The 13,022-nt window shown below is 39.2% G+C and overlaps 1 pseudogene across 1 annotated transcript; it reads left to right on the plus strand.

The window, feature by feature from the left end:
• Positions 1–1,503: 1,503 nt before the first annotated feature.
• Positions 1,504–7,864, plus strand: LOC144634631 (uncharacterized; annotated as a pseudogene). Its single transcript, XR_013567223.1, has 2 exons — positions 1,504–3,322; positions 3,757–7,864. The product of XR_013567223.1 is annotated as an uncharacterized LOC144634631 (transcript).
• The last annotated feature ends 5,158 nt before the right edge of the window (positions 7,865–13,022 follow it).

Below are 13,022 nucleotides of genomic sequence, written 5' to 3' on the forward strand. Positions count from 1 at the left end.
TTACCATTTCGTGATAAACATTTGGCCACAAACACCTGAGCAAACATTTCGGCAGATTGTCATTTGCACCATAAGACGCAACTGTTCTATCAGGCATGAAACGATTGTTAGCTTGGCCTCGCTATAATAATTTCGATTATGCTTAGTAAAATGCGATGCGGATGTTTTGCTCATTTGCGATTTTGAACATCCTATCATTTCCCTTCATTGTTCTCGTGAATGAAGAGGCTGCTAAAACAGTACTAACAGAACTGACAAACAGGTACAAATTCACAATAACCCAGCGACTCTTTTTTTGTTACGATTTTAATTACACTGCCCTCGCACCAAGATGCAATGTAAACTTGGCTTCAATTGAATCTTTTGCAGAAAATAAAAGGCCGTTTTCTTTTCTTTTATTTTCGATTGTCCTTTTCGATCTTTTTGAGCATTGGGTCTCATTCTGTGCAACATCCTATGTCTTGTTGTGAGTTGATTTAAAATTTCATAACGGCGTTTTCAGTATAGAATATGTTTAGGACATTGCGATAATTCACCATACAGAACTAAAGACAGTATTTTTGGCCTTGCATAACAATACGTAATCGCAAAAAGGCAATAGCGTCGTTTCGATGTACATCAGAAATCGCCAAAATAAATTGAAACACTTCTTTTAGTTTTAATAATGAGGATTTTCGCCTGAACGTGACTTTTTTATAATGACATCCCCCAGTAACAAATAGATCATTACAATATATTAAATTGATCAAGCTTGGTGTTCCACGCACTTGTCACTCAAGCTGTCACACCCAAGCAAGAGGTCATCGACAAGTGCGCATGAAAAAGGTACTCTTGGGTAAATAGAAAAGCCAGTAAGGCCCGGTTCAGACGCCGTACTTTTCATGAGCCGAACTCAATTTGAATTTGGACCGATCGACCCAAATTGACAAAAGTACGCCTCTTGATTCAGACGCCGTACTTTTTGGCCGTTCCGAGGCCGTTCCTAATACAGATCCAATAAAACCAATCAAAGTTTTCAGAATACATTATAATGATTTATGAATTAGGATCGGCACATGAAAAGTACGGCGTCTGAATCAAAGCCGTTCCAAAGGCGTTCCACAGGCGAAATTCTCGGCCAAGCCAGGCGGGAAGAACGGGTGAGCCGTTCCAAATTGAAATAGCCGTTCTAATTTGATTCAGACGCCGATCTTTTCATGTACTTAAATTAAGGAATTAGGTTCGGCTCATGAAAAGATCGGCGTCTGAACCGGGCCTAACTCGTCCTTTTGAAACATTGAGTACTGTAGTCATTTTATGATAAGTCAGTACCTATAAGAGATTAATTTGTATGTAACGGATGGTGCCGGACAACAATTTCTTGTATTTTCCGGCAGACGTAGTTTAAAATAAATCGTTTATTTTCTCTATTTAGATAAAAACCCGTGTGAAGATAAAGCTTATATAAGAGCTCCAGGTACATTCTAAGTTAGACATTGATTGTGACACTGTTTTTTTTTTTCTTGCCAATCTCCCAACTCAGGTCTTAAATAAACTGTCAAGTGCCATTTTCTTATTCGAAGGAGGTTCAAGTAAATGTAGAATTGGTTGGCATGTAAACAAACTGTTTTTGGCCTTTAATCTCAAGTTGACTGGCCAGTTGGAAATGGACATCAAGTATTAAAGTTGAGATCAGCAGAACGATTAATCGCACGTATTTCATTATCATGGCAAACAAAGAAAAAAAAAAGTACTTAGATGGCGAAAAGCCTCTCATTTCCCTCAAAATGCGGCGGAAAAAATTACAAGCACATTAACATCCTGTTTTGCTGTCGATTTTCGTTAAAAAAAAAATTATAATCTAGAGAAAGCACCAAACTTTTTGTATTACTATTGTATTTTGGTTAGTCTCGCTTGGTTTTACGGAGCGGTTAAGTGCCTTTATTTCTAAGTTTCTTCAAACTTAGTTTCATCCTAAGTACCGAGTCGGAATAATAAAACAACTTAAAGAGGACAAATAGCTTCCGCTTGCGAAATTCGGCAAATAACATTTTAGATACGAGAGATCACGATATAGGAATACAACCAAACACACACAAAAAATATTTCCTTCAGAAAAATTGTCCGGTTCCATCAGATTTTGACGTTTAACTCAAGAAAGAACCATTCGAGGGCGAAGGTGTTCTCTTCATTTTTGTGCTCATTGTTGGTCAGTTTTGTATTAGTTTTACTTTTAATGCAAATATCTCGGTTCATTTCACAAACAGCCTCCGATTAACATGGCAAACATAACAAGATTTGACAGGTCACTTTGACATTGCGCAGCAAAGATGTCTATTTGCTTGGATATGACGTCAAAATGACAAGCACTGAAATAAATTTCACGAATGTGGGTTGTTGCTTAAGGCCCTCGTACTGTTTTTAATCACCCTGACTCTGTTGTTTGGGAATTTTTGTTTGTTTTGTCACACAGGGAACAGTAATTTCCCGCTGAAATTATTTACTAAACTAGATTACATGCGGCAGGAAATAATAGCGAACGTTAAGAAAGTAAAACGAGTTAAACATAAAAATGCTATGAAAATTGAGAACAACAAAAAAGAGATACAAAAGCCATAGCATTTTGCCGGTGTTAAAAAAAAAGAGAAAGCGAAGGCTGCGAAAAAAAAAAGATTCAACAATGTAAAATACGATATTTCAGCGAAAGAAGGGGATGATATATTTCAAGCTATATTTAAAATCTTTGCCTTAATTGTGATTATCGCTTTATATTGTGACAATGTTGTAAATTACCAAAAGAGGGTCTTTTCGCTTCTTTGCAAAGACAACAATTATTCGAACAAATGAATAACAAGATATCAGTACACCTTCAAATTTGCATTATTGTGTCACCTGTCATCCGCTTTAGTTCTCACTTTGTGATCGACAACGCTGAAATCGCCGTCGTTTACATAACCATTTAATTTATTGTCATTCATAACTAAGAATTCTGTTCTTGTACATCAATTGTACACATTGAGCGCGCGCATCTTGTTCGGTTCATGGAGAGCTACTCTTTTTTTTATTTTCTTCTTGTTTCGTTTGCACGGCACGGGTAACTGATATTCAGCTAAACTGAAGCAGTTTCCTGTTCGAGAGTAGAGGAGAGGGGGTGTTTTGATATTTACCTCTTAAATAAACGCTTAATGCGTCAGAGATATTGTTCGTTGAACTTCCTCTACGTAACTCCAGTGAAAGCGGACGACACACAAGCTGATGGCTCTAAAACGAACCAATTCCAAAGGTTCAACAACCTCAACCTATCGACAAGAACTCAGTTTCTAAAACCTTCACTCTGCACCGAGTAAGTATATTTGAAATTGCGGCCCAGAATTTTTGTACTCCTGAAACTAGAATTATCATACAAACCGACTTCTCAGAAAAACCTTGACATCGACAATACATTTGGTGCGTTTATTGATTAAGAAAACTGTGTGTTCCTATCCCCTTGTGAAATCAGTTCCGTGTATATAAATGATTTTGTAGACTTAGTGTAAATGTAAATTAAACTGCAACTCGTGCTTGGGGATTAGGACCCCGCTATTGTTTGCAGGGTTTATATGTTGTGTTTAAAAACATTATCGACAACGCACTTTGCCAAGAATAGATCTTACCAACCAATGCCCGACCTATCGACAATAGGTTACGTTATCCTATCGACGATAGGATAACGTGGAATTAAAACTATCAGCGTATTTTTTAGAGTCTAACTTAACATTTCTTCGTTTGTTTTTTCAGCCTCCGAAGAACTGATAGAGCCTACGATAAATCTGGTGAAACTTTACCCCGGGCTCAGCGAAGTCATTTGATCCTAGTGCGAGTTGAATCAGCATATATTTTTTAACTTCGCAAAGCACCTGTCATCTCAGCTTGAAGGACAATATTCCGTAAAAAGACATTCGTCATTTCCATTTATTGGAGAAATATTTTTTCCGCCGCAACATTACGACTGAGAAATTACAGTGCTGCGATCTGACATTTCAAACAATTACCTTAGCTCGCTAGTTTAATATAAAAGCCTGCAGGCGGTAATATATTGGCTGAGAAGGTATTTTTCCTGGCAGCTGAGGCTAAATATATTAGCGGAAGAAAACAATCTTCGCGATAATCACAGTTTTCTAACCATAACAGACGGGAAAGGCTACATTTGCCGTTGCGTCAGGTTGTGGAGACACCAGCAACGAAAAAAGGCGAAAGACAGTTTGCAGCGACATTTTTTTATCAATCGGGTAGGAAGAGCACTTTTTATTGATACTCAGACCGAGAGCAATCATGAATGGCTCATTGACCGTGTTTGGCAATTCAACCGGAGACCTGTCAGATGACATTCTGCCAGAGTTACGCACCTATCGCCATATCGAGCTGGCTTCGGCGATTATCTTGTGCATTCTGTCGCCGATAACTGTGGTATCGAACGCTCTGCTTTTGACAGCGATTTACAAGGATCCTCTGCGGTGTTTTCGAACTCCTATGACGTTCTTCATTGCGGGTCTCGCCGTAGCAGACTTTCTCATTGGTTTGACTGTTGAACCGTTCTTCGCAGCGTACTACTTCGCTGACTTCGCCAACTTCAAGGGAAAGCCTAGTGAGGGTTACAAGTTAGTTCACAGGATAGGTGGCATCATATCAACAGTAGCAATTAGCGTATCGTTCTTCATTGTACTGGCGCTCTCCGTGTGTCAGTATATAGCCGTAACGTACCCGCACCAATTCAAGGACATTGTCTCCAAAAATCGCGTTCTTTGCTTCCTTACCGTTAGCTGCATTTACATCACGAGCTTCTGTATGCTGCAGTTTACAGAAATAGACATAAACACGTTCTTAAAGATAGACCTTATCATGCACCCTACATTGTTTTCACTCGCTTTAATCGTTGTCCAAGTCCTGCTTTACACATCGTTCAACCGGCATCTTCAGAAAGAGCTACACGCTCCGCAAAAAGGCGTCTTTAAACCAGTGCCTGCAGAGAGTGAATTCGTACAAGAGAAGACACAGCGAACGTCAGTTCACAGTCATGACATTTTATCTTACAGCCATCCTGCTAGCTTCGGCCTCTTTTCACAATGTTGTCCTTTACATTTATCTCTTTAGAAAGCCCAAAAACATGGTGGAAAATATTAACATCCACATTGGTATTCGGATCAGTGATCTTATGCTATTCATCAAGGTCACTTTAGATATTTTTATCTATGCATGGAGACTTCCTTCTTATCGGAGAGCTCTTAGATGTACAATCTATGGCCGCCGAGCCGGATCGCGTCCGTCTTCCACATGCCGCAAAACTAGTGATGGTATCACTGGCATGCAAGAAAATGGCCGAAGAGAGCCTGGAACAGAAGATGCATCAACAGTGTAACTTACAAATGACATGTACCTTCGTCTAACGAAGGTTTTAAAAATTTCACCAAAAGAATTTCATCTTAGAAAACTCAACAATAATGAACTCATTTGGAAGAATGGTGCTCGATTTATGAACGGGAACATGTACAGAAATGAGGACGGCTTAAGATGGTCTGAGTGAAAATGGATTACAATAAGAGACAAACTAGAAATCGTGAAGCCATTCCTTGCTCGTAAATGAAATTTCTTTAAAACGTTGCTTTTAATAGTGGGGTCAATCCCGCATTTAGAAAAAAAAAGGTTTTATGTAAGCTGGCGAAGATGACAAATATGTAAAGAGATTTATAGGCTAATATAATAGGTGCGTCATGACATGACACAGTATCTGTACTAAAATCGGCCAAGACTGCGAGAAGCCCCTCGATTTTGCTCAGAGTTAGTCGAATGGGACTAACACGGCTAACACGGGAGCGCGCGCGAAAATTACCCGCGCGTCATGCCTCTTGAACCGAGGTGATCTTCGCGCATGAGAAACGGGGACTTCTCGTAGTCTAGACTGGGCTAAGAGTATATATGTCAAATAGGACGTGCATTTATGTACGTAATGCCAGCGCTTGGGCAGTGCCAGGATACGAAAATATACAAAAACGTTGTACAAGAGAATAGATTTCGTTGAGTCCAAGCAGTTTTTCGCTTGGACACCTGCATGCAGTCGAAAGCCACAAAGAAAATTGTCCGATCGCTGCTTAAATATATCAAAAGTCTTGTTGTAGACAAATTGGCTGCTTTGGGCTGTAAATTATAAAGAAATAATTGGATTTATCAGCAAAATAAAATGTAAAATCAGATGCAGGTTTTTTTATTTTGAGTTTTAAGCGCGTTTTGACAATGCGGTTGAGATGTAATCTTTTTAGCGAAGGAAATATCTCACAAAGCAATTCTCTTTTAAGATGTTATGCTCTCATGATTAAAGATTTACGTCAAGATAAACAATTACCGCACTTTCTCGCTGAAAGTTATCTAACATTAATTTCACCAGTCTGTTTAATTCAACATTAGTTTAAATTTATGAACCGAGCTGATAGTGTCACCAGACGAAAAATTATCACTGTCTACCGCATTCAACAATAAAGCGAGCTTTAATAGCCAGTTTTGTTAATTTGGAGAAACTGAAGATATCAAGCACGATAATGGAATAATCTCAGTTATATGATGCGTAGACGGCGGTTAAGCATGACCGCCAGTCGTTCTTATTTTTTAAGTCGCCGAATAATTAAGCATGTTTTAATCATATTCATAACGAGATGCAGTAAAGGCCCGCGTATAACAACCTAGATTTTTCAAGTTAGCCTTAAAATGTTCTTGTACATTTGGTGGCTGCAGTGAATTTAGGCTATTCAAGTTCGCTTAAAATAGTTTCTTATTTTTTAGAGTCATAAGAGGAACAGGTGCTTGCTACCCCAAAACTATACTAGTCTGTATGGGTGTGGTCCTTTCCTTATGTATAAGAAACATAATTATGTCGAAAAAGTCAGACTACATTGTAAGCAAAAAACGATTTAGACGAAAAACTTTCGCCCTTTACGTTCTTCATCCACTAAGGTTCTTATTTCCGCGAGAGAACAGAAAACGGGAGTAGGCGCTGTGCTGCTCGGCGCGTTCTCACAGATCATTAAAAACGTTCTCCCAACGGTCCGCGATCGGCGAGTGTTTGTGAAACATATTTTCTCGAGAACGCCCCCATGGTGTCTATTTCAAATTTCACATTTTTTTTCCCTTGTCGACTTCCGTGACTAAAGCAGCTTTAATTTTTGTCTTTTTACGGCGTTATTAAAACACGACCCTCAGCCAATGAGAGCGCTCAATTTCTATGAGGTATTCATTAAAAGGTAGAGTGGCTACCCATTAGAAATTCATTCATAACGATGAATTTATTAGCTCTTATAGCACTATACACGAACGTCTCTAAATTTTCCAACGATTAAAAATAATCTAGGATACGGAATTTAGCGAGGTAAATTTTGCCTTTAACCAGTTTATTTTTCATTTGCTACATTTTTGTACAATATATTAAATATATTTGAAATTTTTAAATACATTCCCCATGTTTCCTGGTTGAACAATACAGAATAGAAGGTCTACATCCTTGTATATGGGCCTTGTGATAGATGTGTTTACGCGGATGTCAGTTATTTCCGAAAGTGATGGGTTTGCTTTGTTTGTGTTGATGAACAGCAAATGCGTTGATGAGTAGGTGGGCTTTGAAAACGACCGCTCAAATTTTATTTTAGAAAATGTTAAAAACAAAGATAATATACTCAATATTGATTGATAAAAATTTTGCGGGTGCATATTATGATATTTTTTCAAAGTTTTTTTTTGTGTGTACGTCTCTCCCTGTGTAAAGTTTTTACACATTTAACCCCACAATAGTCCCACAACTTTGTGGACTGTACATATATCAAAATATTTATACTAATATCGATGGTTTAGAAGAGTTCCTTGAAGGATTTTGTGTATTAAAATAGAAGTAACATTGTTGCATGTCTTTGGCGGTAATGTGTTGAATTTAATGTTTACTTTGCGAGTTACATCCAAATGATATTGCACGATTTATATTGAAAATATCTATTATATCGATTTATCGAGAACTTAAAAACACCTGCTTACACATTGTTTTCATTCGAAAGTAAAGTTGAGTGAAGAAGATCTCTTGAATATAAGCTATTCTTGGATCATTCAAATTAGTTTACAGCAGGTAAAAAATTCCCGCATGAGCAGCCATTTTAAGGAATACAGACATTCCGTTAGGTTTTGGCCCGGCCTGCATGCCCTGAAAGCTCATATACGGAAACACATCAACACGAAAACCTTCTGTGTTCTCTTCGCTTTTCGTATACACAGGGTTGTTGCGATCGATCAGATGCTCTTTTTCCAGATATACGATATGCCAAGGGCAAGTTGCGAGGGGGGAATAACGAAATCGTTTTCGGGGTAAAGATCACATATTCTTTTTTACCTCATAAATATTCGTCTTATACCGAGAATATCGTTATATCAAGGACCGCCATATCTGGTTGTACTTATTCCTGTTTTATTTCATAAAAATTAAAATTGGATTAAATTATGAGAAATGCTTTGTGTACACAGATACGCAAAGGGGAGATTTTGTTATTCGCTATCTCTTTTCTTATTAGTCCAGGGAAAGCAAGCAACTTGATAACAAGTCGTGCGTTTGCAAAACACAGGGGTACTTGCTCGCTGAGAGAGGGGCAAAATTTTAAGAACTTGTTAAGACAGGGGTGGCTTAGAACGTATCACAGGTGAAATCTGGGCAAGAACTTGAATGTCTTACTTATGTTGCAAAAATGACAAACGTATTTAAGTCAACCATTGTTCAAATTGAAACTTCGAGACAACAGTTTATCACTTAACTATTGGAAGCCATTCTCGTGCCCAGAGCCTATTGTGACTATTAGCCGGCGAAGACCTTGGCACGAGAAGAAGGAGGCGCAGTGGCAAAAATGAGGTCCTATTCGGTTAATCGGTTAATGCGCTGGATTCCAGATAGAGCGGTCCGGGTTCGAGCCCTGGTCGGGGTCATTGTGTTGTGTTCTTGGGCAAGACACTTCACTCTAATAGTGCCTCTCTCCACCCTAGTTTATAAATGGGTACCAGCGAATTTAATTCTGGGGGGTAACCATGCGATGGACTAGCATCCCATCCAGGAGGGAGTATAAATACTCCTAGTCGCTGCATGCTACTGAAACCGGGGTACGCTGGGGCCTGAGGCTCGAACGCAGGCTTTACCTTACTTTCACATACACACGCACAGTCTACAGATTTCCAACAACTGTCTCTCCGTAGCCCAAGTTTATAGAGCGCCTCCCCGATGTTTGGGAGGCCACGGGTTCGATTCCCGTCGGGATCTAAGAATTTTGTTTCTTTGTTCCCCGCTCGTGACAAGAACAACACATCACGTCTTTCTTATTTCATAACCGAGCTTAAAAATATACCATCTTTCTTTGTTTATCTAAAAGAATTTGTTTCGTTTTCAAAACGCTTGTAACAATCAAACTGTGTGCTGTTAGGAGAGAAATTACGATAATTTAGCTTTATTTGTTTACAAGCTTAGCTGCTAAAAAACATAGAAAATCCAACGTAGTGATATTGTTTTGGCAAGATAACACTTTAGCTCATTAGCTAAACTAGTACCTGCTAGCTCTTATGTTTATTGTCCGTGTAATCCTAGCTACAAAAAAGTGTTTAATTACAACCTGTAGAAAAACTGTAATCCACCTGCGCGGTTTTGTAAGTAATTAATTTTTGAGAACTAGGATTAACGTTAGCTAATGGTTCTTAGGAAAGTTTACGAATGTTTTTAAAAATAGCCTCCTTAGTTACTATATAAATTGAAGTGCCTTGTAAAATATTCTTTGGTTATGTTCTTGGAAGTAAAGTCTACTGTTGGAGCAAGTTTTGTCTGTTACGTCTCTGAATATTCCAAATACTGCAATAGATCCCGGCCTTCCCGTAGCAAGCGTGGTCCCCCCAGAAGTGGAGTTTTCCCTCAGGTTTTTAAAAGGGCTTTCCCAGGCCAAAAACCTATTATCACAGTGCACCTGTGTGCACATGTATATTAAGAATCAGGGCTAGGCTTCACTGTACTAGATTTACTAGGCGCGCTGCAATTTACATATCAATGTTTGCAGCAGTTTTGCATGTTGGCACGGGCTATTCAAGTAAGATCATGACTAATACACCACACGAGTACTACGAGTAACATACGGGTAACATACGAGTAACACACGGAACATACGGGTACATACGGGTAACATACGAGTAACACACGGAACATACGGGTACATACGGGTAACATACGAGTAACACACGGAACATACGGGTACATACGGGTAACATACGAGTAACACACGGAACATACGGGTACATACGGGTAACATACGAGTAACATACGGATACATACGAGTGACATACGGATACATACGAGTAACATACGGATACATACGAGTAACATACCAGTTCCTATTTCATTTCAAAAAGCTTGCGTGACGAGTCCAAAACAAAAGTAAGACACAAAACCATTTACTAGTAAAAAAGTCAAGATTTTGAAATGTTATAGGATCACGCTTATCAATCATACGATCTTACCCGTAACATATGAGTAACATACAGATACCTACGGCTGCATACCAGTTCCTATTTCATTTCACTGATTCACTCTATTTTATTTTAACTTTTTATTTTTATTAAATGCAACACAAGGAAACAAAACAAAAAAATACGGGTACATACAGGTAACATACGAGGTATAATAATGGAATAATAATAATAAGAATTTGCAAGAATTTGTTGTATTGTAATGCTTTCCAGGCTTCAGTATTGGAAATTTGATAGACATTAGACACCATGTTAATCTAAATATGATTTACACATGAACAATAAATCTTTTTTGATCCAGTGTTTAAGTAACGTCTAAAGTATGTGTTACAAGAGAAATACGGTTATTTATAATAAGATATTCTGGTGTGATGAAATCCCTACTATGTTTTGAATGATTTTGGCATTTCGTTAAATGAAATGAAATGAAATAGGAACTGGTTTGCACCCGTATGTATCCGTATGCTACCCGTATGTTCCGTGTGTTACTCGTCAATGGTTTTGTGTCTTACTTTTGTTTTGGACTCGTCACGCAAGCTTTTTGAGGGGAAGGGGGAGGGGGAGCATAAAATAAAAATGAAATGAAATAGGAACTGGTATGCACCCGTATGTATCCGTATGTTACTCGTATGTATCCGTATGTTACTCGTATGTTACCCGTATGTACCCGTATGTTCCGTGTGTTACTCGTATGTTACCCGTATGTTACTCGTAGTACTCGTGTGGTGTATTAGTCATGATCTTCAAGTAAATGTACTTTAGGTAAGAAATAAGTCTGAGCCCTCTGTCGCTAAACAATAGCCGGAAATACGTCTGCGTTCGCAGGCTATGTGCTGGCGCGACAGTGGCAAATGTGCTCGTGGGTGCTCTTGCTATGTTTATTCTGGTTACTGGATGTAAGGAATCGGAACCGCCATGAGTACTTCTGTACATGGTAGCGTCTGAGTCCAGTGTCACGCCTGTCACGCCAGCTGTCTGGTATACGAAATAAGGGACCGCTTTTTTTCTTACTTACAATGTAGGGTGGGCGTGCGTTGGTTCAATTTTGTACATAAGCCATGTAACGATTGACCGGCGTCTGCTTCATCAGAACAATTCTTTGCTCGGCTCCGCAAATATTGTTCAGTACTGAGCTCCCTACCTATTCACACTATCATATACCATGTATACCAGCCAAACGCACCTGACCGTAGTCTGGCCGTAGCCTGCGTGCTGCAGAGGAGGCTATCGTCTCTATTGTTATTATCTTAGGGTAAATAAATTGGTGCCACACCTTAAAACGTCACCCGCGTCGTGAATGCTTTTTCATTAGAGGCTCCGCCGCCGAAACAAAGCACTCGGTCTCTCGCACGAAATCCCGCCCGCCAGGCAGTGATATATCTAGTCTATCTAGTACTGTCAGTACTTCTATAGGGCTTCCGTTTGAAACTTTCCAACTGAGTTTTTATTCACTCCTATATAGGACTATATACCGAAAGCTTTGATATGGAAATCCGCCCTCGGGATCGTTATCAACAAAATCGATCTAGCAAGGCGTTGTCCCTGATGGGTCAACGTGCAGAGCGCAACACTTCGAGAAAACATTAGGAAGCGACAAAAAGACACGCGCACAAGTGATCCCTTCGTGATGTTCGATAATCCCAATTCAAGGGTTGTCATTTCAGCAATCTTGCTCTTCAAGAAGGCTTACCTCATCAAGTGCTGTGTTCATGCAACGAGTGAGACGACTTCCTGCCGCGCTCTATCAGACAATAGCTTCCCCTCAAAACTAATTACGTCTTGATTCCTTTGTTCCTCGCGCAACTCAAAAACCATAAGCTACCAAAGTTTCCTACAAGTTTATTGTTCTTTTGGAAGTTAAGAAAATTTCGAAAAATTAATGATCTTTAACAAAATAATTGTTTTTGAAAAGGGGGGAGGCCAATATTTAAAACACTCAAAAGATAGTGTGCCTGTGTAGGCGTCGCAGAGGTGGGTGTTGAGTGAAAAAAAAAATAGAATAGTTCGGAGTTAAAAGGGCAAGTCCTTTACAAGAGGGCATCCGCAGAACTGGACGATAAACGTGACTGTCCTTATAAAGTGGAAGTAAACTTTCTGTTTGACTCAACCAAAACAGGACAAACAAGGAAATTGTCTTCTAGAATACAATGGCCGGACGTTAAATATCAATCATTACAAAACTGAAGGTGGTGTCTACAACGATAAACAAAACAAAACCACGAAAATTATTATGTAAGGAAGCAAATTTTTCATTGGTACTGTAATAATTTGGAAAGATCAGCCAAGTTTGTTTTCGGTTTAGCGTCAATTGATTTGAGAGAGCGCTGGGAAATTATGTTCCGTGACAAAACCGTCCAAACAGGGCCAAACAGTTAGATGGAGTGTGAAATGTTGTCAATGCTGAAGTTGAACAGCCGTGCTAGCCGTGCTTGCTAGCCGTGCTTGCTGTCATGAGTGTAAGCTCAGCCCAGTTCTTTCGCGCCACA

The sequence above is a fragment of the Oculina patagonica genome, chromosome 13 (genome assembly GCF_052425735.1).
Source record: "Oculina patagonica isolate OP01 chromosome 13, crgOcupat, whole genome shotgun sequence".
NCBI lineage: Eukaryota > Metazoa > Cnidaria > Anthozoa > Scleractinia > Oculinidae > Oculina > Oculina patagonica.